This window comes from Dendrobates tinctorius, unplaced genomic scaffold (genome assembly GCF_039654945.1).
Source record: "Dendrobates tinctorius isolate UK_male_01 unplaced genomic scaffold, ASM3965494v1 ptg000375l, whole genome shotgun sequence".
NCBI classification, from domain to species: Eukaryota; Metazoa; Chordata; class Amphibia; order Anura; family Dendrobatidae; genus Dendrobates; species Dendrobates tinctorius.
This window is the reverse complement of record NW_027362041.1, coordinates 705,819-718,830: the sequence shown is the minus strand read 5'-3', so window position 1 is coordinate 718,830 and position 13,012 is coordinate 705,819. Positions and strand designations below refer to the sequence as shown.

The following is a 13,012-nucleotide window of genomic DNA, read 5'->3' as shown; positions in this document are numbered from 1 at the left end:
ATCTGCCCACACGCATTCACCAGCTCACACTCTAACTTATTGCCCAAATACACAAACAAATTCACTCATTGCACAAATGCGGCTTCATAATCAGAATAAAGAATCCATGTAATAAACAGATTATAAAAAACTTTACAAGCTGCAAGGAATACGAAGAACACCAAAGATCCACCCAAAGCATTTCCGAGCTAACCGAATGTGACGCAAGACACTACACATACATTATATAATACATACAAAAGTGGGTGGACAGAAAATACAGGGATTTTTACGATAACTCACCGCAAAATCCTTTTCTCCGATACGCTCATTGGGGGACACAGACCATGGGTGTTATGCTGTGGCCAATAGGAGGCTGACACTAAGTTGAGACAAAAAAAGTTAGCTGCTCCTCCGCAGCATACATCTTCCTGCTGGCCCCAAGTGAACCAGTTCGGTGCAAAAGCAGTAGGAGATCATTAATATCATATTAGAGTATAATCGCCAACCTCATATCAGAGTATAACCCACTGAATGGGAGACAAGAAGCAGAAGCCGTCAGGCTAACAGGGTGGGTGCTGTGTCCACCAATGAGCGTCTCAGAGAAAAGGATTTTACGGTGAGTTATCACAAAAATCCCTGTTTCTCCTTCGCCTCATTGGGGGACACAGACCATGGGATGTCCCAAAGCAGTCCATGGGTGGGCAACAATAAAACAGATAAAGCCCATGTAGTGGCTGAGTAAAGGTGCCCTACCGCCTGTTGCAGAATAATCTGCTAAGGACCGTGCTATGGAAGTCTGAGTATGAGTAGTGCTTCAAGAAAGTGAAAATGCTGAGCCAAAACGCAGCCTTGCAGACCTCCAGACTTGTTTGGTCGGCATGTGAGACCGAATGGCCCAGAGGGCGTACATCGACAACGTAGAATACGCCCTTAATCCCTACTGGGATGTGCCGCGTCTTAAGTAGGACAACTCCTGAATAGCCAAATTAATTTCTCTGGCTATTGTGACCCTGAAGTGGCTTAAAATAGAGTGCCGTCCACAGGACATACGTCCTGAGAGCCGTCATTGCATGCAGGGCATGCGTAACTACCTCCATCCGAAGTACCAGTGTCGGGCCCAAAGAGGGCAAGACAAAATCATTGTTAAAATAGAAGGGTCAGCGAACGCTGGAAAAAAGGGGCGGAAACGATCTGAGGACAATCGTATCCAGGTTGGAAAGCAGAGAGAGAAAATCCAAATGAGCTAAACAGGACATGGCTGTCAGCTCCAAGCGTCGCATAATAAGTGACACTGCGACAAGAAGGGCGACTTCCCAAGACAGAACTGCCCGTGAGACATCATGGATCGGTTTGAAAGATGTCTCGTTAAGCGTATCCAGGACCGAATTAACGTTCAAGGCTTATAACGGACTTTTGTATGGGGGTACCCCTGAGAAATCCTGAGAATGAAAGTCATGAATTACGTCTTGGAAGCAATCCTGCGCTTAAACAGACAGGTAGAACCAAGATCTGGCCCTTGAGGGAGGTGAGCATCACAAACCTGATTCCAAGTCAGTCTGGAGAAAACTCTCAAAAGAACTGGAGCGGTGAAGACACGAGAACGACTGTGGTCCTAACACCATGCGACAGAGGGCGTTCAGGAGAAGTGAAAGATGCACCCTGACGTCGGCCTCTGAGCACCAACCATAGTAGAGACCCGAGGGAGAGTAGATTAGAGCCCCGGCTTTGAAAGCCAGCTCGTTAAACATCAGATCGTGCGATCTGATGATCCATTGTACGTTAGGAGAGCATGTCTGGATGATGCAACAGTCACGTGTGGACGGTGTGTATGATCTGTAGTAACTCTGAATACCACGTCCGGTGAGACCAATCCTGGATGCCTAGGGAGACTGGAAATGGCCACTACCTTGGTTTACGTGATGACCGTTGCCAGGAAAGGAAGACAAAACTGGTGCCACGGAGTAACCAGTCATGCCCCACCATGGCGTTTTGGATATCGAGACCGGCCTCAGATTGCTGAGAACCTTAGACTTCAGTCTTGAAGCCATCAGATCCCAATTCGGATTCTTCTAACGAAGGTAGTCCTGTTAAAAACGTCCCCTGTGGTGCATGCCAACAATCGTGGAGATATGTTATTGATTCAAATGGAGTGATACACGAGTAGACACTGGAGCGGGTGCCGGGAACTTGGATCACATGGAATACACGGACATACAAAAAGACTGCTCTCCAACCAAGGAGGCTGGTATCGAGAGCCACTACTGGTGATTAGAACAGAAGAGAAATCTTTCTCCTTGGTATAGAGGGAGAACCTCAATGTCCACCGCCTGGGAGGCTGACGTTCAGGGGGAGCAGCACCGCCGCCGAGGAGAGCAGTCTTCTGGCGCGGACCGCCAGAAGAGAATACAATTAATTGAAGAGGCTCACTTCAATTGTTACTGCAATCTCTCCCCACCCCGTACCTCACGGCAATCCGGAAGGACAAAGGAGATGACTGCCAAAGAGTGTGAACTGAAGATGCTGTTGACGATCAAGGTAAAAACCGAATAGAGGGATTCCATTCGTGGATGGTGTACCTCGGCCAAGATCCAGCGAGGGTCCTACAGATCTGTCCCTTCTGGGAAGCATGGACAGATTGAATAGGAGTAGGCGATCGCTACATTCTGTAGTATCGAATAATGGTTCCGTCCTGATGCCGCATATCTATGGCTTGGAAAAAGAAGCCCTTGTTCCACCGCTATGACAAAGCGTCTATGCCCGCGACGCCACGGGGAGCGTAGCGCACGAATGGGGCGTGTCTGCGCATGAGTCGGCGCTTCCAACTTGTTAGGCTTCGAGTTTCCCCCACTGCACAGGGGGAATCTCAAGCCACGTCCTCTGTGGTCTTCCATTCTTCTGCGGCCTCAGAGATTCCTGCTTCCCAGAGACGTCAGTCCCAGCGTCCTGCCCAGGCTAATGCTAGGCGTTTGGTTCTAAGTTCTTTGGAAGATGTGAAGGAAAAAAACATTTTGTAGAGGGACGATAAGAAAAAAGGAATCTTTGTATCTAAAAGACCCAGGCTTTGTGTTCATTCGATACGAACAGCATACAAAAAAAGAAGACCTCACGAACCAGAAATAGGCGGCCGTCCATAATGCTGTGTGTCGAAGGCTTATGATGGAAATCACTGGGTGGAAAACCGTCAGGGACATATCTCTCTCAGGTCCAGACACTTTGGGGAGGACCCTTACATTGCTGGCTTGACCCATGGGAAGACTGGGATCCCTTGCCGATGGGAGCACCAGATATATGCGAGAGGACCAATATCTCATTTGCTGCACAAGGCAATGGGGAAGATGTTCTAAGCCCTGCTGGGAAGACATTTGTCCTTCCTTCTATGGCCTTGAGTTCCATCTGTGGGTGACGCCCTCCCTCCATTCCGTGAGCCATGCTGCCTTATTGAGCATGATGGCATTTGCCGCTGTGGTGCAGCCGGCCGCTTGTGAAAAGGGCGTCCAGCTAAAAAGAGAAGAGAGCTGGTTTCGAGGCTCACAGAACAGAACGAATCAGGCTCTCGTCTGTCAGTCTGTGGGACGTTTAATTGACTATCCACCTGGCCTGGATGGCCCAGGGATTCAACCCAATGTTTCCGCTAACCAGCTGAAAGCAAGGGGGATTCGTCCCTTCCAGAGGCTTCTGATTTGGTTATCCCATCGCTCCCTTAGCCGGTCAACTATGCCGCAGGCCACCCGGAGTGTGGTAAACGTTGTATTATGGGGTATAGTTCACCGGAAGAACGTTACGATTCGGAAAAGACCAGACATTAACCCTCAGAAAACTGTGTGAGTGCAATTAAAAAGACAAATCTTCCAGTTTTTTTTTCTATTTCATCTCTAGAGAATCGAAAATCCAGGCAAAACATTAAGCTGATACACAGAGTCCTGTACTCTGTAAACCTGTGGTGAAGGGGAAGCGAGACACAGAGCATACAGACATTTAAGCCGTAGTTGGTCGAATAGCGTACTGTGACCCCTTTCTCTAGATGTCTGCGCATTTGTAGAATGCCTGCGTCTGCTAATCAACAGCTACTGTGATCCTGAGAAAGCTCTGATGCACAGAGGGATTGAGGATAAACTGTGCCAGAGGAGAAGCCCGTCCAGGGGGGGAAGGGGGGTTCATAAGTCGGGCCCAGTGTTGATGGAGTCTAAGACTGGCGTGGTGAGATGGCCTATGGATCTCCACGAATCAACCCTTCGGGCATGCGCAGGGCAGGTATAATTCCAGAATAAATACTGCTGAAAAAAACATTCTAATCCTCTGGAATGCAGGCTGGCTGGGGATATAGAAGGTCAAAGAACACACACATAATAAATATATATACACACACACACACACACACACACACACACACACACATACATACAAATATGCATCCACACACAGTATCTTCCAGGTTTCCCCCTGTAGACTGTGGTCCTCTCCCGGAAAAAAACAGCACTCTTGTTTTGGATTGGATTTTCTTCAATTTCGTTAAGCATAATCTCACTAAATTGCAGCCGCCTGTCTGGATCATCCTCCAATAAACCATGAATCAGACCTGGACGATAAGCTTTCCACCCAACAGATTCCAGGATTCGCATGATGGAAGCTCGTGAAATTCCCAATTCTAAAGAGACTCTTCTGGTGGACTTTTTTGGACTCTGAACAAATGCTTCAGCAACAAGTTGTTTATTATTTTCTGTACAGGCTGTTTTGGGTCGACCAGTTTTTGGAGCATTAAGGATTGAGCCAGTGGCATCGAATTTGTCACAAATGTGGTAAATGGTTTGTCTCTTTGGGGCTTGAGTACCAAATGTTTCAACCCAATTTGCTCTAACTGTTTCAGCATTTTGAGATCTCCAATACTCTTAAAATCCTGTTTATTTGATCTGTATTTAAATTATTTATAATGATAAATATAATCCACCTGTGTGTAATCAAGTCTCTGTATAAATGCACCTGCTCTGTGACAGTCTCAGGGTTCTATTTGAAGCACAGAGAGCATCATGAAGACCAAGGAAAACAACAGGCAGGTCCGTCATACTGTTGTGGAGAAGTTTAAAGCCGGATTTGGATACAAAATGATTTCCAAAACTTTAAACATCCCAAGGAGCACTGTGCAAGCGATCATATTGAAATGGAAGGAGTATCATACCACTGCAAATTTACCAAGACCCGGCCGTCCCTCTAAACTTTAATCTCAAACAAGGAGAAGACTGATCAGAGATGCAGCCAAGAGGCCCATGATCACTCTGGATGAACTGCAGAGATCTACAGCTGAGGTGGGACAGTCTGTCCATAGGACAACAATCAGTCATATACTGCACAAATCTGGCCTTTATAGAAGAGTGGCAAGAAGAAAGCCATTTCTCAAAGATATCCATAACCATAAAAAGTGTTGTTTAAAGTTTGCAACAAGCCACCTGGGAGACACACCAAACACGTGGAAGAAGGTGCTCTCGTCAGATGAAACCAAAATCGAACTTTTTGGCAACAATGCCAAACGATAAGTTTGGCGTAAAGGCAACACAGCTCATCACCCTGAACACACCAGCCCCACTGTCAAACATGGTGGTGGCAGCTTCATGATTTTGGCCTGCTTTTCTTGAGCAGGGACAGGGAAGATGGTTAAAATTGATAGGAAGATGATGGAGCCAAATACAGGACCATTCTTGAAGAAAACCTGTTGGAATCTGCAAAAGACTTGAGACTGGGACGGAGATTTGTCTTCCAACAAGACAATGATCCCAAACAAAGCAAAATCTACAATGGAATGGTTCACAAATAAACATATCCAGGAGTTAGAATGGCCAAGTCACAGTCCAGACCTGAATCCAATCGAGAATCTGTGGAAGGAGCTGAAAACTGCTGTTCACAAACAATCTCCATCCAACCTCACTGAGCTTGAGCTGTTTGCCAAGGAAGAATGGGCGAGAATTTCAGTCTCTAGATGTACAAAACTGATAGAGACATACCCCAAGTGACTTGCAGCTGTAATCGCAGCAAAAGGTGGCACAACAAAGCATTAAGTTAAAGGGGCTGAATAATATTGCACGCCCCACTTTTCAGTTTTTGAATTTCCACAAAAATTTAAAATAACCAATAAATTTCGTTTAACTTCACAATTGCGTCCCACTTGTTGATTCTTCACAAAAAAATAAAATTTTGTATCTTTATGTTTGAAGCATGACATGTAGGAAAAGGTTGAAAAGTTCCAGGGAGCCAAATACTTTCGCAAGGCACTGTATATAAAGTATATATATATATCTCTATCAAGGCAACGTTTCGGCTCAACTGAGCCTTTCTGAAGCCAGTGCTTAGTGTTTGTATTTCCATAATTTATTATGACAGAGGTTTTTTTAACTTGTGTTTTTTAATTCTGTGTTTGATTAATTTGTTCACATGTTTCACTCCATTGGGGGGAGTATGAGTTGAAAATCAGGAGGTGTGTCCACATGTGTGTACTTCTAAATTCCCACCTGCCTGCATTCCAGCCTCAGGACCCGTTGAAGCGCAAGTGCGTGAAACGGCCGTCGTCCACACTCTGTAAGTTCCTCCCGTGCCACTGCCTTTTAATCAATAAAGAATTTTCACGACAGAACGGTGAGTGCCATCACTTTTTTCTCTTTTGTGCATAATCTATATATGGGGAGGCTGTGTAGGGCCCCTGCTGTATATGGGGTAGGCTGTGTGGGGCTCATGCCACATATGGGGAGGCTGTGTAGGTGTAGCTGTAGACCTCATCTGGAATATTGTGTCCAGTTTTGGGCACCACATTTTAAAAAAGACATCAACAAACTGGAGCAAGTTCAGAAAAGAGCGACCAGAATGGTGACCGGTCTGCAAACCCTGTCTTATGAGGAAAGGTTGCAGGATTTGGGAATGTTTAGTTTGCAAAAGAGAAGACTGAGAGGAGACTTAATAGCTGTCTACAAATATCTAAAGGGCTGTCACATTGTAGAAGGATCAACTTTATTCTCATTTGCACAAGGAAAGACTAGAAGCAATGGGATGAAACTGTATGGGAGGAGACACAGATTAGATATTAGAAAAAACTTTTTCACAGTTAGAGTGATCAATGAGTGGAACAGGCTGCCACGAGAAGTGGTGAGTTCTCCTTCAATGGAAGTCTTCAAACAGAGGCTGGACAGACATCTGACTGGGATGAGTTAGCGAATCCTGCTTTGAGCAGGGGGTTGGACCAGATGGCCCAGGAGGTCCCTTCCAACTCTACGATTCTATGATTCTATGATTCCTGCTGTATATGGGGGAGGCTGTGTGGGGTTCAGTTATATATGTGGAGGCTGTGTGGGGCTCATGCTATATATGGGGAAGCTATGTGGGCGCTTTAACGGTATATATGGGGTTGTGTGGGGGCTAATACGAAATATAGGGAAAAGTCAGCATGATTAATTCTTCTCAATATTAAGGCTAGGTTCACATTAGCGTACCGGGGTTCTGCGGAGAGCTGCGTACTTCCTTCCCGAAGCTCAGCCCACTTCCGCACTTCTTTCATTTAGGTCCGCCTACTTCTGCATGTGTCCTGCGCACCTATCTTTAACATTGGGTATGCAGGGCATGCGGATGTATGCGGATGTGTCGTTTTGACGCGCCCGCCATCTGCGCAAAACGCAACTTGTTGCATTCCTGTGCGTTAAAACAACGCATCCACATACAGTACATCGGCGTGTCTTGCGTTCCCAATGTTAAAGATAGGTGCGCAGGACGCATGCAGAAGTAGGCGGACCTAAAAGGAAGTAGTATGTAAGTGGGCGGAGCTTCAGGGAGGACGTACGCAGCCCTCCGCAGAGCCCCGATACGCTAATGTGAAACCAGCCTAAGCGATACAATTAATATTGACCTAAAATAATTATAATGAATATGTTAATATTGCGTAGAATAAATTTGATCATAATGGTTCGGTTCTCCTTAAAAGTCACGGTTTCTCATGTGGCCCTTCAGGAAATTAATTGGTCACTCCTGCGATAGAGCAATAGGACGAACGTGTAAGCCCATTCCACAACTACTTCCAATAGCTATAATTTCAGAAATTTGTCTGCAATATAAGTACATACCGTACATAATGGAAAATGTACATGTTAGGGACGGCGGAACGCACTAAATATTAATAATAGGAAGTGCGTTCGCCGCCCGGGGTCCACCGTGCAGTAGGTTTAACAACCGCTGCTGAGTAATGGCAGACTCGCTATATGGCGGTATACTGCGCTCGGGTTAAACGTCCCCCGAGGTGCGCAGAGCGGACTCTGTTAAACTCACAGAGGAGCTTTAGTACAAATAAAGCATAAACGCCAAGCCTGTTAGCTTCACAGGTCTCAGCTGGCATGCACACACGGTATATGGTCACAGGACACGGCCCAAGGCAGAGGTCGGTGTCCGTCTTGACCTACCATGCGTGCGGCGTCGCTACCGCGGACGCCAGTAAGTGCTAACTGCAGCGCGGCGGTAACTACTGCCGCTGTACGACAGTGCCGTGAGGCATCACACTATCGGATGCTAGTGTAGTGGTGCGGTATGCACTGTGGCGTATGGCTTGCCACTGACTGGCGCTGACTATAACTCTAATTCCCTATCCACATGCGTAATATCAGAGGGAAGGGGTTTCATAATGAGTCAGTCACCAGAATCATACATCCATCACCATTCACACATAGCAAGTATAGTCTATACCAGCGCATGGGCGAGTGGCCATTCGGGCCTTTTATAGCCATGCGCTTCCGGGACCTTCCAGACCTGTGAGATGGGCCAATCAGATCAGGACAAGGACCTGAGCACGTGACCCCCGATCTCCACTGGGAGATCGTCTCGTGGGCATGCCCAGTAGCGCGGCGAGAGGACTTAGCCTCTGGAGTGGTTTCCTGCAAAGCAGGTTGCGCTACCATTGCTGGTCCAGAGGTGGCAGCAACATCCAGACCCAGAGAACTGGTCTGAGCAGGGTGCCTGGATCGCCGAGATTGCTGTGCAGGTCCCTGAGCGGTCGGAAAGGAATGGGAGACCGCTGGATGTATGGCTCTGGATTCCCGCTGTGCAGCTGCAAGAATCCGACGCATAACATTACCCCCCCTCCTAGGGCCGCCCCCCCCCCCCCCCCTCTGAGCCTCGCTACGCTCAAAGGCTGCGATCAGGAGCGGAGCGTGAATGTTCTCCACTGGCTCCCAGGTCCGGGTCTCTGGACCATGACCCCTCCAGTCCACTAAATAAAACTTTTTGCCACGCACAATCCTGCGTCCCACAATGGCGTTAACCTCAAACTCGTCCGAAGACAATCTGATGACCCAGCAGATGACTCAGAGAACCGGGCCATGTGAACAGGTTTGAGAAGGGACACATGGAAAACGTCAGAAATGGCTAGATGTGGAGCCAGGCGGTAGACCACCGAGCTGATTCGCTCGAGAACCTTAAAAGGTCCGATGTATCGCGGCGCGAACTTGGTGGACTCGGCCCGCACCTTGATGTTTCGAGCAGAGAGCCACACCAAGTCGCCGGGGGAAAAGGTTGGAGCGGGTCGCCGATGTGTGTTGGTGGATGCCCTCATTCTTTCTTTAGAGGCACAAATAGCATCCTGAATGCAATCCCAAATGTCACGAGCCTCCACTGCCCAGTCTGCCACCCTGGAGTCAGCAGAGGACACTGGCATCAGGACAGGACCGCGCGGATGTTGGCCGTAATTTAGAAGGAACGGCATCTGACCAGTGGAATCAGCCACTGCATTATTCAGGGCAAATTCAACCCATGGTAGCAAGGATGCCCAGTCATCCTGCCTGGCAGAGACAAAATGCCGCAGGTACGTGACCAAGGTTTGGTTGGCTCTCTCAACCAAGCCATTCGTCTCAGGATGGTAAGCGGAGGACAGGTTTAGCTCAATGCTGAGTAGGCTGCAGAACTCCCTCCAAAACCAGAACGCGAACTGGGGACCTCGATCACTAACAATTTTGTCCGGCATGCCAAGCAGACGGAATACATGTTTTGTGAACAGTATGGCAAGACCACGAGCGGAAGGCAACCGTGCGAGTGGCACCAGATGCACCATTTTAGAAAAATGGTCGGTGACCACCCAGATGACCGTACTGCCACCAGACTTGGGCAGGCCAACCACAAAATCCATGCCAACCATCTCCCAAGGTCTATCCGCCACCGGCAGAGGGTACAATAACCCAGCCGGCCTCTGTCTACAGGACCTGTTCCGTGCACACGAGACGCAAGCTTGTATGTATTCCTTAGTGTCTCGAGCCATGTGCGGCCACCAATACGACCTTGCCAGTAGTTCTGCGGTCCGCTTATTGCCAAAGTGACCATCCACCCGGGACGCGTGTTCCCAGGCGAGAACCTCCAGCTGTAGCTGAGGAGGCACAAAGGTCTTGCCCGGTGGCACTGACTCGAGAGCAACTGGAGCCACAGTCGTAAAGCTCTCCGAAGGGAGAATTAGCCGTGGCTCAGCCTCCCCTTCCTCCGCTGAGACCACCGAGCGCGAGAGAGCATCCGCACAGACGTTCTTCTCTCCAGACAGATAGTGCAAGGTGAAGCGGAAGCGGGAGAAGAAGAGCGACCACCTAGCTTGATGAGAGTTCAAGCGCTGGGCTGTTTGTAAATAGACCAGATTTTTATTGTCCATATACACCTGGAAGGGAAACCGGGCTCCCTCCAGGAGATGTCTCCACTCGGAAAAGGCCAACTTCATTGCTAGCAGCTCCCTTTCCCCGATGGAGTAATTCTTCTCCGCCGGTGAGAAGGTCTTAGAGAAGAAGCAGGGATGCTTCCGACCTTGAGCATCCTTCTGGAAAAGGACTGCTCCTGCACTGACGGAAGAGGCATCCACCTCCATGATAACCGGTTTATCCACATCGGGACAGTGAAAGATGGGAGCGCCAGCAAAATGGGATTTTAGAGACGAGAAGGCCTTGGAGACCTGTTCAGACCAAGTGTTAGGATTAGCTCCTTTCTTTGTGAGAGCAACCAAAGGAGCTACCAGTGTGAAGAAATGAGGTATGAACTGGCGGTAATAGTTGACGAACCCCAGGAAGCGCTGCACCGCTTTGAGTGAGTGTGGTTCCTGCCAGTCCATTACCGCTTGCAGTTTGGCCGGATCCATAGCCAACCCCTGGGCCGAGATGATGTAGCCCAGGAACGGCAAGGACTCCTGCTCAAACTGGCACTTCTCCAGCTTGGTGAAAAGAGAGTTCGCCCGAAGACGGTCGAAGACCCTGCAGACGTCTCTCCGGTGGGAGGTCAAATCTGGCGAGAAGATGAAGCTGTCATCCAGATAGACCACCATCGAGGTGGAGAGCATATCGCGGAAGACGTCATTGACGAAATCCTGGAAGACAGCAGGCGCATTACAAAGGCCGAAGGGCATGACCAGATATTCGTAGTGGCCATCCCTGGTATTAAAGGCTGTCTTCCACTCGTCTCCTTAGGGCGAATCAGGTTGTACGCCCCCCGTAGATCTAATTTCGTAAAGATCCGGGCCCCTCGCAACCTGTCAAATAGCTCAGAGATCAACGGGAGAGGGTATTTGTTTTTAACTGTTATGGCGTTGAGACCTCTGTAGTCAATGCAGGGACGTAACTCTCCGCTCTTCTTCTTCACGAAGAAGAACCCTGCACCAACCGACGACACCGACTTTCTGATAAAACCTCTAGCCAGGTTCTCCCGGATATGAGACATAGCCTCTGTCTCAGGGAGTGACAGCGGATACACACAGCCTCTAGGAGGTTCCGTGCCTGGCAGAAAATCTATCGGGCAATCGTAAGGATGGTGCGGCGGGAGCGTCTCCGCAGATTTTTTTTTTTAGAGAAGACGTCCGTGTACTGGTGGTAAGGTTTAGGAAGCGCGGAGAGATCCGCGGGCACTTCAGTGGAAGCTACCTGAACACTGCCCCTCAGGCACCTTCCCTCACAGTCCTTGCTCCAACCCAGTATATTCCCCGAAGCCCAATCAATATGGGGGGAGTGACAACGGAGCCAGGGAACTCCGAGAAGCACCTGGTCGATGCCATCTGGCAAAATGAACAAGGACAGAATCTCACGATGAGAGGGTGAGATTGAGAGCCCGAGTGGGGCCGTCTGGTGGGTCACCTGAGATGGTAAAGGTGCACCATTAACCACCCTGATGGTCAGAGGTTGGGGCAGTAACACCAATGGAATAGCGTGTTTCTGGCGAAGGTCGAGGACATAAAGTTCATCTCAGCCCCGAAATCCATGGTAACCTCTACCTCCCAGGCGGAGGCCCCGCTATCTAATGTCCCTTGGAATACCGGTTTGGGAGAAAAGGGTTTCATATTTGCCTGACCACCACCTACGACCACTGGACGTGATCATTTTTCTAACCGCAGAGGACATGTGGTAGTCGAGTGACCAAACTGCCGGCACTGGTAACAACGTGCGGAGCTTCGCACCGGACGTGGCTTGGGGCCGGCGCGAGACACCTCCATAGGTTCGGAGGGTGTAAGCTCCTGAGCGGGAGATCTTAGTGGCTCGGTGAAGGTGGGAGCCAAGTTAACCCTTCGTCTGGATTGCGCACATTCCAGCCCGCGCTCCGTAAATCGGAGATCAATGCAGGTGAAGATGGCAAATCACTTCCTCCAGACTTATGGGGACCTCTCTGGTTGCTAGAGCATCTTTGACGTGCTCTGCTAACCCTCTCCAAAACACATGGATGAGTGCTTTATCGGGCCACTCTAGTTCGGAAGCCAATGTCCGGAATCGGACGGCATAATGGCTGACTGAGAGACACCCCTGTGTTAGGGCCAATAATTGGAGAGAGGTGTCGTGCGTGATCTGTGGTCCCAAAAATACCTGCTTCAGAGCTGCGAGGAACTGAGCAACGCCCTGAACCACGGGATCATCACGCTCCCACAATGGCGTAGCCCACTCTAATGCCCTGCCAGATAAAAGAAAAACAATAAACCACACCTTAGCCCGCTCTGTAGGGAACCGTGCAGCCAGTAACTCAAGCTGGATAGAGCACTGACTCACGAATCCCCTACAGGTGGCGC

General features: G+C 49.1%; 1 protein-coding gene across 4 annotated transcripts in view; it reads right to left on the bottom strand.

Moving 5' to 3' along the window:
- The window catches only part of GGA1 (golgi associated, gamma adaptin ear containing, ARF binding protein 1), a 157,937-nt gene that overhangs the window by 83,792 nt on the left and 61,133 nt on the right, over positions 1–13,012 (bottom strand). The window lies entirely within an intron of this gene.